Genomic DNA, 13,549 nt, shown 5'->3' with positions numbered 1-13,549 from the left:
CAGCCATTTTATTTTACAAAACAAACCAAAACATTCTAGCATATGAAACAAAGTATTTTCTTGAATTATTCCTGTTCCTCACTTTGTGACAAAATACTTGAAAATAACATGCAATGCTAAAAAGAAAAATCATAAAACTCTCTCAAAGACTAATATTTGAATGATATTGAATTGTGCCTTTAATATAAACCAGATATATGTCCTGCAGCGGACAGTGTGGCTTTAGTATTGTCATTTATTACAGAGGTATGATCTAAGTGCAATATACAATAATTCCTACCAGCACATAATATAGGGTTTTAAAAATAGACTGTTTCAATGCACCACCAATTGCCAGCCAGCTATAAATCAAGTAGGAAAAAAAAGTCAACAGATCACAACCCTCAGATCAAAAGCTAACTACCCACAGAGATAAGTCTGAGGAACTGACCTGGGTCAAAACATTGGTCAGAAGAGTTTTCAGGACAAGAAAACAAAGCAATCAGGAACAAAATGGTTGAACTGAGTAACAATACTCAAATAAGAAATCAGTTATAAATTTTAAAAAACAAACAAACAAAACAACAACAACAAAAAACACTAACTCTGATAGTTACCCACTACATACATGGAAATTGCAAGGGGACAGATATGATGATTGCAAGACAGAGAAAGGAAAAACTGGGGAACTGCAAGATGGATATGCTTTTATAAACTAATGGCAAGTGTGTTTGTAGTCGGAGATGAGTTTTATGTGAGCAGAGTCAGAGGGGATCCTGACCAGGGCTCAGCTGTGAGAAGTACAGCCTTTTTGGGGTTCTTGCACTTTTCTCAGTATCATGAGGAAGGAGAAGCAGAGGGAGTTCTGGCCCAGACATTTCCATCTTCTTACTAAGCCTCATGGACTGTGTCTCCTCAAAATGAGAAAGTTGGAGGAACAGGAAGAGTTGCCCAGCAAACAGCTGTGGGGTGATAGGAGCAATGGAGGAGCATGCCAAAAGCTGTCAAATCAAATCCACTTGGTCCTGAACTATATATACTTACAAGTCTGATCTCTTTTCAGCCAATTTTGTGTACAATCTAACAGAGTGAAAATTAAAAAATGAAAAAAAAAAAAAAAAGAAAAAAGAATACTATATATTTTGTTTTGTTTTAAATAAGGAGGGAAATAATCAATAGATTTGTAATTTTGAATATTAGAACCTGTGCTGTTTAGTTTATTCAGAAGGAGAAAAGAAGTGAAATGGCAAAGTTTGTTAGTGACACAGTAGCATTTATTCAGAAAATCAACGGAAGAATTACAGAGGGACACAACTGCAGTGAACAGTTATGAGATGAAGTGTTGTATGAAATTTCCTGTCAATAAATACAACAGAATGCAGATAGGAAAAAATAACTCCAACTATAAATGAATAATAATAGCATCTATATTATCTGCTACCAATCAGAATAAAACATCTAAGAAAGGCTGTGACTGATAATCTGGAATGGAGTTTCAAAGTTTAGTCAAAATTAGAAAGTACGTAGCAGAGTAGGAAAAACAGAGACTGAGCATAAAGTTACACAATGATGTTTTCATCTCAGAGAGGAATGGAGTAGGAAAAGGTGTAGCAAAAAGCAATAAAGATGATGAAAAGTATGGTATAGCTTCTGTTTGAGGGCCTATGAAAGAGACTTAAGATTTCTTGCCTGGGAAAGAGAGAATTTAGAGCCATAAGACATCAACAATATCATAGAGAATATTCACCATGCCTTACATTGCAGGAATTTGCAGAAGATCAAAGTAGCAATAGCAAGTAGAAGTATCAAAACAGATTTATTTTTTGCTTTTGCACATAAGGAAATAGAAGTTATAACGAATAGTAAATATAAATTATACACTGCAAAACGTTCATGATTTCTAATTGAAATAAAAACACACAAAAAAAGTTAATCAAGTGATGTAGCTTTACATCACATATGACTTGATAAGGATTTCCTCTCTCCAGTAGTGATCAGTTTCATTATCCTTTTAACAAATTAATTTCTGTTGTCTTTTATAGATTGACATGTCAGATATACTCATTACAGTTTAACGTATGTGAAAATGTATAATACTGTTAAGTCTGATTAAATCAATTCTGTAAATGTCATTTAACATATTACAGAATATTGTAGTACAATCCAGCAGTATTATAAGAATTCAATATGGTAGATGACAAACTACATCAGGAGGTTGGCAAGTTGTTCATTCAGACACATCTGAAGTCTCATCTGTTTAGTGCAAATATTATTGGTTCCTAAGATAAGAACCCCAAATTTGTCAGATGCCTTTATTTGCTGTTAGAAAACAAAACAGTGTCGAGTTACTTTTCTTTTTGTTGATCCACAAAAAGGAGCTGCATTACCAGTGCTCATCATCATACAAAGAGGGCTTTCACTTGTAGCCAACATGTGATTACACTGGGGTTTAGCTTGGTTGCATTTGTATTTGGTACATTTCCAGCATTGAGCCTCAGATCAGCTGAGCCTCTTCCTCAAGGATGAGAAAGGGGAAATGACAGGATCCAAGCTGATCCACAGTTATCCACGCTTACTTAGGATCTATTATTTACACCCAATTTAATTATCAAATCAAAACCAATTAAAACAGCAATTAAAAATACCCAACTTTGTAGTTTTGTGCTATTTGACTTTGATGAATAGTCAGGACAAAAATGAGAGAATATTTTAAGTATTTATTGTGTAATTATTCTAATTCATATTAACGCTGTTTCAATATATTTCAACATATTTAATAATCAGCATTAAATTCTTACTAACTGTTATTATAATTGAATGTTCCCCATCACCTCATCTCAGAGCAAAAACAGCCAACAAATTTATAACTGTCCACTAGAAAATAAGGTTTTAACACAAAAATTCAAATTTTCAGAAGTGAGGTCTCCTATAAGAAAATCTTGTTTTTGTGCTTTCATGTCTGCCCTACCAAACCTCTCCCCAAATTCTGCTATCCATCCTTGGAGAGCAGAAAAAAAACCACATCATTGGCAGATTCCTTGACACCTCCATTCATGCTTCTCTTGGCGGGAAGCAAATTGACAAGACGACAAGACAGTGTAAAAAAAAAAAAAAAAAAAAAAAGACAAGAAGTAAATATGGCCATCTCATAGCACATGTCAAACCAGAAAACTGTGGCTATTTTTCTGGTCCTGAATTAGGATAAATTCCCCCCCACACACACATTTTTTTATTTTTATTTTTAGTATGGAAGAAGTGCCATTTTCTAGCCAGCTCTAGTAAAAAAAAAAATAATAATAATAATAATAATTTTCTAGCTACAGGAGGTCCTTTGGAAAACACTACATTAACCAGATTGTATTCCTGATACCTTTACATTTAAGGTTCTAATAGAGTGCTTCCATATAAAGAAGAGTTGGTAGTGCTTGTTACAGCCATCAACTATGAATCCCAAGACGCTATAGACATTGACTGTTGGAAACCATTGCCCTTACTGAATAGAATAACAAGATCACAGAATGGCTGAGGTTATAAGGGACCTCTGAAGATCATTTAGTTCAACCCTTCTGCCGAGCAGGATCACCCAGAGCACGTTGCACAGCATGGCATCCAGGTGGGTTTTGAGTATCTCCAGAGAAGGAGACTCCACAGCCTCTCTGGGCAACTTGTGCTAGTGCTCTGTAACCCTCACAGTAAAGAAATGCCCTCTCATATTCAGCTGGACCATAAGCATGTTTTCATCATGGCTGTGCAAAGGACTACCAAGTATTTTTGTCACTATTATACTTATCCTTCATAAATAAAACATTGAAAATGATTTTTCAGAGAGACCTCAATTCCAAACTGCTTGTGTCCCAGTTTTATGTTGATATTCCCCTATTCAGCTCCCATATATACTCCTCTATTCAGCCTGCCTGGATAGACAAACTCAGCCCTGTAAGTTACTTTTTCCATGTACATGACTACAGATTAATCTTGAGCTCACACAGACATCCTCTCCTAGTTTGAAGATTAATTTGGATCTATTTCCTTTACCACCTACCAATCCTCATATGACCTGAAAAACCTTTTCAAAAATCTTTAGCTACATACCCAAATGATTCCAGGTTTGGAAGTTGCCAGGAAGGCACTGACTTCTCCTGCAGACAAGTATTTAACTGAATTGGATTTGGTGGATTTGCCTCTGTATATGGAACCCTCCAAGTGCAGCTTCTATCATGGAGGGTGCAACTCTGAGACTTTCGGGGAAGTTGTTCTTATTTTAGTAGAATCATAGAATCATAGAATATCCTGAGTTGGAAGGGACCCTTAAGGATCATCAAGTCCAACTCTTGACACCGCACAGGTCTACCCAAAAGTTCAGACCATGTGACTAAGTGCACAGTCCAATCTCTTCTTAAATTTAGACAGGCTCGGTGCAGTGACAGCTTCCCTGGGGAGCCTGTTCCAGTGTGCAACCACCCTCTCTGTGAAGAACCCCCTCCTGATGTCAAGCCTAAATTTCCCCTGCCTCAGCTTAACCCCGTTCCTGCAGGTCCTGTCACTGGTGTTAATGGAGAAAAGGTCTCCTGTCTCTCAACACCCCCTTACGAGGAAGTTGTAGACTGTGATGAGGTCTCCTCTCACCCTCCACTTCTCCAGGCTGAACAGGCAATTACATTAGTACATTAGTACATTATTGATAGCTTCTAATTAGTACATTAGTAATTAGTACATTATTGTACATTATTAGTAATTAGTACACTATTCATAGCTTCTACCTCTCTGATAAAACAATATTAGCTGAAGATGTACAATTCAAGCAAAATGAAAAGGGCTATTTGTCATTTACCTGCAGCAGGGGAAAAAAAAAAAAAAGTGTAATTAATCTAACACTACAGCCTCCAATGTGTTGAGCCTCTTAGGGCTGCTCAGAAGTGGAGGCTTCAATGCTCCAGACTGAATCAGTGAATCCAAAGTAAGTCTCCCATGCCTGTAAAGCTGCCTTCCATCTCTGTCCTGCAGGAGAAAATTCAGGACTGGAGAAGAAAACAGCTTCATATTTTGTGATGGTTCCAACAGAAATTGCTGAACAAACTTGAGGTTGTTGGATGCTCTTTAATAAACTGTAGTTATACAGCTGTACCAATATAATACCAAGGGCTTTGGCTAGGCAAGTTTCTTACTGATTCATCTTGCCTCTTCCACTTTTACTTAGCTCCCCCTAAGCAAAGCAACACTCTGTAGTGATCTTCCCTACTACTATAGATCTTCATCACTTCCCCTTAAAATGATGTTATCTTTTTGAATCTTGACTCCCCCTTATCCAAATGAAACTTTGGATCCTGATGAAAACTTTACAAAAATAGAGATGTTCAACTTGGAAAATTTATTTATGCAGATGTGCATTAAATAGTACTTACAACGGATGAGGTCTAGTACAACAGACTGTACAATAGTCTCACTGATAAGACATAGTACCTACCCTGGAAAGCCAGCAACTGATAGAAATCTAGAGGGTGGGAGAAGAATGAGATATTCAGAGGTAACAGAAATTGTTTACAAACTTTCCTGAAGTTCAACAGCATTTAATCTAAGCCTACTGGAATTTGACCCAAGACGTAATGAAATAAAATAGCAAACAGGAAACATCACAACTCAGACTAAGAGAAAGGAGAGCCTACAGGAAAGTGAAGACTAGAAGTAAAGAATCAATTGTGTGAGTTAAATCAGTTTTAATGTAGGTACATACAGACTAAGGCAGACTTCTGTGTTCAGTGGCTGATGTACATTATGGCAGAGATAAAATTCCAAGCATTTGTAATTTCAACATAAGAAACTTTCCTCATTCAAGAGAAATAAGTAATTATGATAATAGTGGATTTGAAATTCTCTACCAAAAGACTACTCTTAAAATAAGCAGCTTCTAGAAGCATCCATAAATAGTAATGGTAAATGATGAAATAGCAGAAAATCTTGAAATGCAGTCAGCAGCCTAATAACATTCAAATTCAAGATTGGTAATTATTTACAAAATAAAATCATATACACAATGCTATTTTACATAGGGCTTGTGTGTGAAAACTTTATACATTTGTTTTGGGATGTGATTTTTATATATACATATATGCAAGTATACATGTACACACACACATATATAAAAATGCAGACACACACAAAAATGTGCATACCTTTATATACCCATAGGTACAGCCAAGCTCAAAGTCCTTCCTAAGTATTCACAATTATTATCATCTTCAGAGGTATTTAAAACTCAAGCGGACAAGGCAACCTGATGTAGTTGACTCTGCTTTGAGTGAGGAGTAGGACCAGAGACCTTCAAAAGTTCCTTCTAACCTACCTGATATTGGGAAATCAAGATCTAGCTCTTCTGGCTATGCTATTTCAATTGCTCCTTTTTTGTCTTTTCCCTTTTCCTTTTGTAAAATGAACAGAACATTGACATAAAAAAAAATATATCTTTTTTTTTTTTTTTTTCCTCCAGACAAACAAACAACAGAAAATGGAACCAGATGACTAAAAGAGAAAAGGCGAATGTTCTAAAATATATCCTATCTAAATATCTATATATCTAAAATATATCCTATGCGAGAAAATAAAAAAAATGTTCATAAACTCTCTTCCTGCTTCTGCTACTGCCCTCCTCAGGGAAGCTTTATATTGAAGATGATATTTTTCATCAACTAAATTCATGTTAAGGACAACAGAAAATTATGCTAGGAAATTCAGCATAACTTTTCTAAAAATTGAAAAGAATGAATTAACTTTTGAAACTTATGAAGAAGGTAAAATGGATACTCCTATTTTTCCCATCACATTAAAGAATAACTTAAAAATAGATTTTAAGCTCAGCAGTTCACAAGAATTACTTTAAGTCTTGTCCATTCAAAAATTCCTCCCAAAAGAAAATTTAAAACACATTTAATTTGGTACACAATTAAGATTTGTCAGTCGCAATGATCTTCATGAATTAGACCCAAATATTGCAACTAATTTTGTTCAGATGCTCCAATTACAGAATTTAATGTGGAGTTCAGCAGGAACCTTGGTTCAAAAGAGTTTGCAGGGATATAAACTTATAGCAAAAGAGAGCTCTTTGAATCATTTCAAAGAATAGAGTTATAAAAAGAGTTATAAGAATGTTGTCACTTGCATTAGTTTTATTCAAGGTTACAGATGTTAATTCATGTGCTTAATTGTTCAAACAAGTCATCCATAAGTATTTTGGCTGTATGTGTGTTTCAAGTTAAGAATATTAACATTGCTGAAGGAACAGAGTAGGTCAAAAACTTTAGATGCTCAGTGTGAGGTTGTATCCTATGCATCCATGTTCATTATTGCTACATATAATGTAATATCCAGACTTTTTAGACACTTTTTTAACAACAATATCTAAGAAAATAGAATAGTGTAACACAGAATTAAGACTAGGTGGAACCACAAATCATGGTGATTTGTATCCAGGACTTTTCAGCAAACCTTCTAAATGAAAAAGTAGAGTATCTGTATTATATTTTCTTATGGACTGTAAGAAACTTCAGAGTTGAGTGAGAAAATATTCTCTGGGTTTTATTCTGTTGTCTTCCTTATAGTTCAGCTGTCTTAGGTGTCAGGTACCTTTATTTGCAAGTGAAGTCAAATGAGGTCATTATACCCTTTAAAACCCAGAAGTTACTGCAGAAGGTACCCCTTGATGTAGATAATTATTTTTACCATTTGATATTTTCTCCTGTTTAACTACAGTCCTGGCTAATATTCAGTACATATATGCAGACTTGTAGGGGCAAGTATGGCAATAGAATGCACTAAAAGGCACTAACACCAAATCCCTTTGGACATCAAAGTTCCAGCACAAATTTCTTGGGAGTGACACAGACTCAGCCGGTCAGATTCCTTTCTGAACTTCTTAGTCCCACCACCTACCTACCACCGTTCTCCCAGCCCAGGGCAAAGAACTGCAGAAGGCTGTGCATAAGCAACAGTGGCTACTACTCTAAAATTCACCCCAGGGTATACCCAGGAGTAACTTGCTGCCTGCCAGCTGTTCTGTATTATCTTCAGATTCATGCCCTTCACAATCCAGACCTTCTGACTACCATGAACAGCTTTCTTCTGCCTGAATGGGTTGGGCAGTAAAGTACACATTCTCAATCTCATACAGAAGAGATATCGGACCTTCTCTTCCTTTCAGACCACAAAATAATTTAATTACTCACCAACCACTTTGAAACAATATTCAGTAAAAACACAATTAAAAATTCATGAAATTCTCTCCAATGTATGCGAACAGATGACTTCTGTTTTGTTACTGAACTGGTCAATAAATATACAGAGTCTTAACAATGCACAGAAGCAAGAAAGAACCTCTTATATTACTTATAAATAATAGCTGTCCCTTAGATTTTCAGAATGACAAAGGACTGCCCTGAAAAAATGCTTGATGCCTGTAACAAATTAATAATTAAAATACTGCTTTACATAAAAGAGCCACAGCTTTATTCACACAGTTAAAAGTGCTATCTTGAATCTTCCCCTATACACTTCAGCAGCAGATTCTTGTTACTTTTAATACTTAAATGTTAACTAGGTTAAGGAAGACTGCATAAGTTCATACATCTTCACCAAAAGTTATGCAGTCAGCTGACGTTCAGTGAATCTTGCTTTCCCTCATTTAAATGCTAGTGCAGTGCACCCCAAACTGCATATCTAATTAAAGGTTACTAAAAATAACCTACTTTACCTAACACCAAGAAGGTTACCTTGAAATTGCATGTTTAGAGTGTATGCATTTAAGACTGTATTGTCAGTTATGCCACAAACTTCATCTAGGACTAAGAAAAAGCTAGAGACGGAGACCAAGACCCACAGACCTGTAACAGATAAATATCTACCTAAAACTCTTCTAATCTTCATTACTGCTGGAGGGGAGGGGAGGCAAGGGAAGGTGGGGGAGGAGAGGGGGACACAAAACACAGCCCTAAACGCCCCTCCTTGTTGGCAAATGAGGTGAAAAAAGATATCATTCACACTTATAGGTTTCCTATTTAATGTCTATTAAAAATATGCAAGCAAGACCATGCAGCTCTATTTATATGAATGAAAATAAACAAAGTTCAGCATATCAAGCATACTTTTAAAAGATTAAGTAAAACACAGAAGAAGATTTCGTTATAGATCTGACACATTTTGATAAACAGAATTGGCACAGATCCTACAACTAAATGTACATTTTTAATTATTATTATTTATTTACCTCTAATTTTAGTGCTGAGATCCTGAACGCTGAAAGCTCCAGTGCTGGATGCTGCTTGTTTCTCTGCTGTTTTTTTCTTTTCTATTATTATTTTCTAAGTGTTTGTATTTTGTGCTATTTTAAAATATAGGAAGATTCCAAGACAGCCCTATACCTAGATGAAGAAAACGTGGAGCTCGGACATGAACTCCCTAAAGTCTTTGGTAAAAAAAAGCAAAAAATAAAAATAAAAAAGGAGCAAAACTCCAACAAACAAAAGAGCCCAGTCGCAGTTAGGTCCTGCTAGCATAAAAGTTCAGATTTCGCTACTGAGATCATTGCTCTATTCTAAGCAGTTTTGCTCAATGTGTGATTCTAACAAAAACACCCTCTGCAGCTGGAGGGAGCCTTAGCTAAGCACGAGCCTGTCAAGCTTTTCCCAGTGACTTCTGTCTACTAAATTCAGACTGATGTTTTGTAAAAGGGGCCTCAACAACCAGGCCCAGATTGCCTGAAAAGTATTTCCTGCCTTTGAGAGAGAGGGAGAAAGACAGAGAGAGAGAGAGAGAGAGAGAGAGAGACAGAGAGCGTGTGTGCGTGCATGAGGCAGAGAAAGGGAGAGAGCGCACAGAGAGGGGGAAAGGGAAAAAGCCAGCCAGCCTGAGCATTTCAAGATATTCAGCTTAACACACTGCTGAGGTATTTCTGTCAAACTGGAAGGTCTGTGCTACAGTTACATAATGCAAACATGTTTTCAGACCCCACCCTGTTTTCTTTTCCTTAAAACAATATAATTTTCATACATCTCCAGTGTACGTGCAAAGACGACAGTCATCCAGAGCAACAGAAGAACGGCTGCGAGACGCCTGATATTTGGCACCAGGTAGTAGGGAGCAGGCAGAGAGCAACCCGATTTAAATTCCACTAGCACATCACAGCTACAAAGGGTCTAGTGCTAGTCTGACCAGCAACTACGCACAGTTAGATGATACCGCGTGCACGTGTATGCTAAAATTATATCCCTACTCAAGAGAATTAGCAGGATCTGAGAAAATGAATGCTACAATTTAAGCGCAGGCATAGAGCAGGCAATGGTATATGTTGCTTTACCTCTTCTGAGAATCCTCCAGAGTCACACAAATCCAGCTCTGCAAAAGCAAAAGGACAGACTCCATCTTGATCATATTAGTATTTTGCTGACATAAAACACTTGTAACTACTTCGTTCCAGTTTGACAGGGTGCCTGAATCACGTCTCCAGAGAAACCCACAGCATCTACATCTTTTGCTCTATACAAATTTAGTGAATATCATCTGTTTATCTTTTCTGCTTTCTTCTGCCTCCTCTGAATGACTTCCTCTTAGCTGTTCCAGCCTGAGAACTTGGATTACCATTTGGTTTTGATTAAAACCAGATGGACAGCTCTGTAGAACTTTGAGTAAGCTAATGGAAATGACTAGTATGGCTTTAATTAGGGTATTAATTAATAATAAATGCCAGTTATTCATATAACAAACACTACTAATAGAAACACAAAAACTACATGCTTGGTCACAGGTCTCATATTTAAGTGAAATAATTTACTCACATTTTATTTAATTTAATTCAGCATGAATCATAATGGTAACTATCAGGTATGATTTCCAAACCACAGGGCAAAGCCAACAGTTTTTTCCCTCTTCTTGAATAAAAGAAGTGGTGTTGATAAGTTTAGTTGTCTTCCCAGGTGGGTTGGTCATGCATCATTTACCTTCTGGCAACTCCTTCAGCTGTTGCAAACCCTCTTTATTAATTATCACTCTGATCAATTGATTTTACCATTACTGATTGAATTATTGATTGGTAGCTTTGGTCTTTGTCTGACCTTGAGGGGGAGCTAGAGATGCAGCGGTAAGACATCACATAACATACACAAAATAGTGCCTCAACATATAGTGACCATGAAGTCTCTGCTCAGGAGGCCTGTCACAACTGGGACAGGATATTTATCCTGAAAAGAAATAGGAAGCCTTCATAATTACTAACTGTGGATATATGATCTTTCTACCAGCCTCCTACAATTGCCTCTTAACTGTTTATATAATGCCTTCACTAGCTGAAGCAAGTCTTCTGGAGGGCATTTCTTCAGTTAAAGTAAAGCTAGCTCTGTAAGGCTGACTCTGGCTCTTGCTAATATGGCCATATCTGGAGCTAATTTGTTAAGTTTCAGTTCCTCAGCATGTGGAACTTTGTGCTAAAGTCTGCTAAATTTGCCGAATGTGGTCTTCATTGTCATCCATGTAATTTTATATATGCGTTTTTCAGCTTTAAAATTACAGTATTAACTTTAAAAGTTAGTTGCAAAATTATGCAGGCCTGAATGGAAGTGGGTTTGAATTTTTTCCCAGTAGCTTTAAATATACGTGCGTAGTGGAGGTAGACAGCCTTAAGTGAAATGACTTACCAGCCTAACCTCTGCATCTTCAAAGACAGAAGACTTTGAAGCCCATGCAAGGAAATAGCATATGTGGTAGTAAACTTGGATGGTAAACAGTCAGAAGTGCAGCTAAAGGTAAATAACTTTGCAGAATGATTTTTAGCTATATTTGGTTGGGGATCCATATACAAAACTTTTACTGCAATATAAACTGTGATTTATACTATTTTCCTGAAAGATTTCCAGTTTGGAATTCAGTGAATAAATTACAGGCTGTGAAGGGACACATTTTGCTTGCAATTATGCAATTGCACAAACTACACAATTATGAAATTTGTTCTTATAGGAATCAAAAACAAAAAGCGGTTAGTTTCCTTACAGTTAAAAGTTCCCTAAGAATGTTTTTTTAGACAATACAAAAAAAAAAAAAAAAGTGATGAGAAATTGTAACACACTGTTCCAAAACAATAAACACAGTTCAGGACATTTTTTTTTTTTTTTAAACTAATTATTTTTGTTCAGCTAAAGTTCACATAATGCTGATCATCAGTAAACTTTTATTTCAAAAAAGTTTTGTTTTTTTTTTTTAAGAAGCTGGTCACAAGAATAAGACAATAAAAAATGAGTGAGGACATATTTATAGGTTATGAAATTATTAGAGGAATTATTCACAGGTCTGCTCTGTGAAACAATTTAACAAAGACAGCTTGATTTTATTCCAGCACCTGCTGAATAACTAAACCAGAGAAAAGAGGGACATCATAGATGATGTCTGTCCATTTCCTGTCTGTCTGAGAAACCTGGGGATGGACTGTTTCCTGCTTTTACATCTACAGAAAGGAGGAGAATAACCAAAATACAAATGCTTGATTAAAACTGCTTTGATAGATCTTCATAAAGATAACAATAAAAGCATATAGCAATATTTTATAGTGAAAAAGGAGAAGAAAGAACATGAGAAGTCAGAACATCTAAGTTTGAACATTTTAATAATTCTGTTGGGTCTTGGGCAATCAATAGAACTAAAAAAAGTTGACAGGAATGAGAAACAAGGTAAGTCTAATGGGACACAATCTAATAGTACTTTATATGCAGTGGTAAAATGCACTTTAATTGCAGTCAGCCTAGAAACATTCAAATTCTAGAATTTAGTTCCTCGCTATGCCCAAACTTACATCAAACACAAAGGTAGTCTTTTTTTGTTGTTACCTCTGTAGCTCAGAAAAGCATATGGCTCAAAGCTAGGCCATATAAATCAGGTCTTCAGACAAGTCTAATTAAAATTTAGGTAATGTTAGGTAATGAATTCTAATATCCTAAGTAGGTTATATTTCTATATATTTCTAAATTAATTATACAGTGAAAATAATGTAGAAAATCATTAACAGATGTGCCTGTAAGGTTATTTATCCATAATATGAAATATTTTTTGTCACGCTAGTTTAAGCTGATTACGCCATATGACTTATGGAAAGAGAAAACAATTTATATCATCCTGTGTTAAATGATCTACCAAAACCATTTAAAAATAAGAAAGATTCAAAGTACTCAAGCAACTGTGTTGTATCTATATGCAGATATCAGTCTGAAGCAAATATGTATAGTTGCAGCCACGTTTTGTCTGAATATGTGACTGTTCTTTCTAGACCTAAGATTAGTTACATATGGTGCTAGTGCTCTTCCATAACTTAGTTCTTGCTCAATCAACTATGCAACTTAAATTAATGAGAGTTTGTCCAAATCATGCAGATGGTTTATAGAAAATCATTAGCACTCAATATAACTGTGGTTTCTTGCATGCAAAATTCAGAGTGATTCACTGAAAGGAAATCAGTGTTTGTGGACTTACCCAATCTGTTTTCATGCTTAAAAAGCAATCCTGCTGAGGAAGTAATACATATTTTTAAAAGCAAGAGAGAAAA

General features: G+C 35.9%; 1 protein-coding gene across 3 annotated transcripts in view; it reads right to left on the bottom strand.

Annotated features, from left to right (window-relative positions):
* DLC1 (DLC1 Rho GTPase activating protein) overlaps positions 1-13,549 on the bottom strand; it is a 286,531-nt gene that overhangs the window by 212,946 nt on the left and 60,036 nt on the right. The window contains exon 1 of one of the 3 annotated variants that reach the window (XM_035323411.1): positions 10,322-10,533. The exons of 1 other annotated variant lie outside the window; for it this stretch is intronic. The gene's annotated coding sequence lies outside the window, so the exon portion shown is untranslated. Of the gene's footprint in view, positions 1-9,232; positions 9,706-10,321; positions 10,534-13,549 lie in introns of those variants that run through there. One more of the 3 variants, XM_035323409.1, reaches the window with a different exon arrangement.

The sequence above is a fragment of the Oxyura jamaicensis genome, chromosome 4, assembly GCF_011077185.1.
Source record: "Oxyura jamaicensis isolate SHBP4307 breed ruddy duck chromosome 4, BPBGC_Ojam_1.0, whole genome shotgun sequence".
Taxonomy (NCBI): Eukaryota; Metazoa; Chordata; class Aves; order Anseriformes; family Anatidae; genus Oxyura; species Oxyura jamaicensis.
Note: the sequence above shows the minus strand (reverse complement) of the source record. Positions and strands in the feature narration are given on the sequence as shown.